Raw genomic sequence first — 4,431 nt, 5'->3', positions numbered from 1 at the left:
CCACTTCCATGGAGATATCCATGAGGCTTTCAATGATGGCTAAATGGAGGGAAAGAACATTATATAGTGTTGGTGGGGGCAGACTAACCTTTGAGAGATTTGGGAGTGATTTTGGGGTAACAAATCCATTGAGAGGTTTTGTGATATTTGGCTTTTTTTTTTCTATTAACAGAGACTTTTGAATGTTTGCAGGCAGACAGAAAGAGTTGATAAAGCAGGAACAATCAGATACCAGAATGAATAATCAGAAGAACTCCTGATGTGTTTTTATGATTTTCAGTGCTCAGGGATATCACATTTCAGCATCTCTGAGAAGAAGGCAAGGCAGGCATTGTCATCTCCAGGAACTGAAAAAGCTAAAAGAGACATAAAATGGGAAGCCAGAGTCTACGTTGGAAAAGCATCCCTGGTTGGCACTGGCCATCAGCCCTGAATTATTGCCGCTAGCTGTAAGATTAAGTTTCTACCAGCAGGTGGCGCTTTCACATAGGCCTCTGAGCCTGCTGTTCTTTAAGAACTTAAAGGACACTTGGAAATCAAAGTATTAATGACCTGAGCAAGTGCCCCTTAGTGGTGGTGGTGAATGCAAAGAGCTTTCACGAGAGTTGCATCTTTAGAGAAATAGCTATTTTAGTGTACAAACTATTGTTATGTCATAAATTACCCACAAACTTAATGGCTTAAATAACACATTAATTATCTTCAGTTTTATGAGCAGGAATTCAGGAATGGCTTAGCTGGGTAATTTTGGCTTAGGTGTTCTCATGAGTTTGCAGGCAAGATGTTAGCTGGGACTGCATGCACCTAAAGGTGTGACTGGGTTGGAGGATTTACCTCCATGGTGGCTCACTCACCTGGCTCTGGCCTTAGTTCCTGTCAATAGGCTTCTTGAGTATTTTTGCTACATGGTGGCTGGCTTCCCCCAGAGCAGGCAACTCAAGAGAAAGCAAGGTGGGAACAGCAATGTCTCTTTGACCTAACCTTGGAAATCACACATCTTTACTTTTGCTGTATTCTATTGGGGAAATGGACCAACCTGACACAGTGTGTGAGAGGAGATCACACGGAGGCATGAATACCAGGGAGGTAAGGACTTTGGGGGCCATCTTGGACATGGGCTACCACATCTACCCACTGGTTGGGTGGATGAGTATGGATGAGTAACAGATGTTAGAATTAGAAAAGAACATACGTTGAACAGGAAGTAAGACTGTCTGAAAAAGTGTGGGACCGTGGAGCCAAAGAGGGTGTTTGGGGGCAGAGCTTGATTCATTAGAAGGTCTAGGGTACAGGAAAAACATCTTCAGTGAGTTATAAACCTGAGAGATAAAGAGAGTGTGGACACCTTTTATTTTGTGTCCTTTTGTTTCCTCTGAAGAAAATGTGCTTGATTGCATTCCATCATAAATACTAGCTTCTCTCTTTTGGTCTTATTATTTTCTGCTTCTCAACATTCTACTCTGAAATCCTCTCCTATTCCACTGTTGGCTTAAGAATCTGAAGTGGCCTTTGGGGACATGCTATTCCAACCCACTACTTTGGTGATTTACAAGAATATCTTGAGCAACAGCTTTTTTCTTTGTTTTTCTTTAGTTACCACTTGAGACTTAAATACAAAATCATCCACCCTTGGATTTGAAGCATTGTGTTCCTAGGGCATAGCTTACCCAGTTTTTCTCTAGGTCTTCCCACCTCTGGCCTTTTCAATTAATCTCCCTAGTGTGCCACCTGCCTGGCTGTATCTTTAGCCAGTCTTACCAAGGCAAGCTGTGAGGAAAGGAGAACCAGATACAAGTCAGACTAATTCTTCACTAATGTCATATTATTCCCATCTTGTACCTTTGCCTAGGATGTAATGGTATATAAATAAGAATGAAAATGTGTGGTCCAGGCTATAAATTATTTGAGAGTTTATAAAATGGAGAATCAATGAGAGACAAAATAGCTGGAAAAGATGTCAAAGAGGAGGTAAAACTTCAGTATTACTTCCTTCTCTTTCCTACTGATTCCAACACAAACAAATCCCCATCAATGCAAGTTACTAGATGTGTTCCCTGAGGCAAATCACTGTATTTCTCTGAGCCTCAGTTTCTTCATTGGTAACTGGAAGGTAATAACACCCTTCAGAATGGTTGTGAAGGTAAGAGACAATTTAGCAAATTAATTATTGTGATAACTGGTATATATTAGGAGCTAATAATTGATAGCTATTGTGTTGTCATTATTTGAATAAACTCTTTACAAGTTGGGAACATGTCCTCTATGTCTGAATCTCATTCAATAGCACCTATTAAAATGCACTGGAGTTTGTAGGTCTTGTTGAGATGGTGAATTATCATTTATGGCATTTCTTCTTCATTATTAGACCTATTCCTGAGAAATAAGGAAATGCTTCAAACATCTTGCATACCAGTCAAAGTGAGGAAGATTTTTTGAGCAAAGACCTTGTATAGTTTATGAGATAAAATAGTAGGGTACACATAATCTGCTAATGACAGTCAGTGCCATAAACAAGAGAAAGTTCTTTCAAGGCCTTCTAAAAAGGATTCTGGCCTGTGGGAACCTTGCTGTGCTCCTTTGCTCACTAAGTTACAAGTCAATGTAGCAATTGGATAGACTCATAAGAAGTCGGTCCTCTAATCCTAGACCTTTAATTGACAGCAAACAATCAAACAAACAAACAAGGGGCACAAGATTCTGCTGGGCTCAGTGATAAAGATATGCTTCCATCCTGAGAGTCATACTACCATGTGTGTTACATTCTGCCTTGTGCAGCCAGGAGGGTAGAACTGTATTAAATACATATTGCTATGACCCTATGCACGTATTTCCAAAGAAAGAGTTAGAAGGGCCTGAATTTGTCTTAGCCTACAACAGTAGTTATAGTCACTAGTTTCAGGTTCACACTATGTGCCAAGAACTTGATATGTGTGCATTCTCATAAGCATCAGCTCTTAAGAGTCGTTATTTGATTTTATAGATGACAAAAATGAGGTTCCAAGGGCTCATTAAGTTGCCCCAAATCGCATGCTAGAGTCAGAATTTGAATTCAAGCCTGCCTCACTCCAAACTGTACTTTTTTTCTCAATGAAATATTTCAAAACTTAAGAAAAGTGCAGCTACTGACCCATCAAACACCAGTATAACTACCACTAAACTTTACCAAACTATTTGTAACGTATTTCCATACTGACTTCAGATGTTCCTTTAAAGCAAACGGTAATGGATACAGTGGAAGCTTCCCTCTCCACAAATTCTCCTTCGCTTTCCAGATATGACGACTCTCCTGATTTAATATTTATCTTTCACAATCATGTTTGTATTATTACTGCCAATATAAATATCTATAGACAATAGCATTGTTTTGCATATTTTGATACTTAGAGTTTGTGTGTTTATACCTGGAGTTTTCACCTTTTCTTTATCCTCTACTAGGCCTCTTGCAGTCTGTGGTGAATTCCTGATGTGATGGTGGGGTACCATGGTCTAGAATGTGGGACAGAGGTACAGGATTGTGATTAAACAAGGGGCTTTTAGAAGGTTTGGGGGTTGATAACACAAATCACTTTAATTTGCAGCTAAAGCAGCAGATCTTGGCCACAAGGAGAAAAGAGACTAGTTTCTCCTCCAGCCTGACCAGCTGAAAAACTAATCTCAAGCTGGGCTTGGGGATGTTGGTAGAGGAAGTAACAGGAATAAAGTAGGTGAAACAAGAACACTAGGAAGGAGTTGTTTGGTGCTTTCAATCAATGCTTTTTAAAACGTATGTCCAGGTGTACCAGGGTTCCCACTGAGCCTCCTTGTGGCCACCTGAGTATTCCCATGGGGAGACAGGCAGACACAGGGTCACCCTACTCTGCTTCACCTGGAGCATCATTACTCTATTTTACACATTGGACTTTCCTATAAGACTTAGTTTCAATGCACTTTCTGTAGCTAAATGTCTTTTTAAATCCATTTAAATATACATGAAGACAGTGACTACTGAGAGAGATTTACTAATAAGGTTCCCCAGCTGGATGTGGTTTCTACCCCAAGACTCCTTTTCACACTGATGTTATGGTCGAGTGCTCAGATGGACTGCACTGCTGGTAGCAGTAATCCATATATAACCCATGTTTCAGATGACACAACAAATTGAGGGTATAAATAAGTTAAGTATAATAGTAATAGAATTTGGCTGTCTGTTACTCTGCTAGGAGCTCCTTCATGTCATGGTGACTTAATAATAATAATAATAATACTATTGGTATAATAACAAGTAATTCAGCTACTTGACTGAAGTAAAGAAGGGGCACTGAGACTGGAGAACCAAGCAGGGCCCAGATTAGGAGGGTCCTTGTGAATTAAGCAGAGTCATTTGGGCTGGATCCTGAGGGTAGAATTGAGATAGCTTTAGGAGGAAGGTCAGATGACCACCAGAGTTTCTGC

The sequence above is a fragment of the Manis pentadactyla genome, chromosome 3, assembly GCF_030020395.1.
Source record: "Manis pentadactyla isolate mManPen7 chromosome 3, mManPen7.hap1, whole genome shotgun sequence".
NCBI lineage: Eukaryota > Metazoa > Chordata > Mammalia > Pholidota > Manidae > Manis > Manis pentadactyla.
This window is presented reverse-complemented; position numbering follows the sequence as displayed.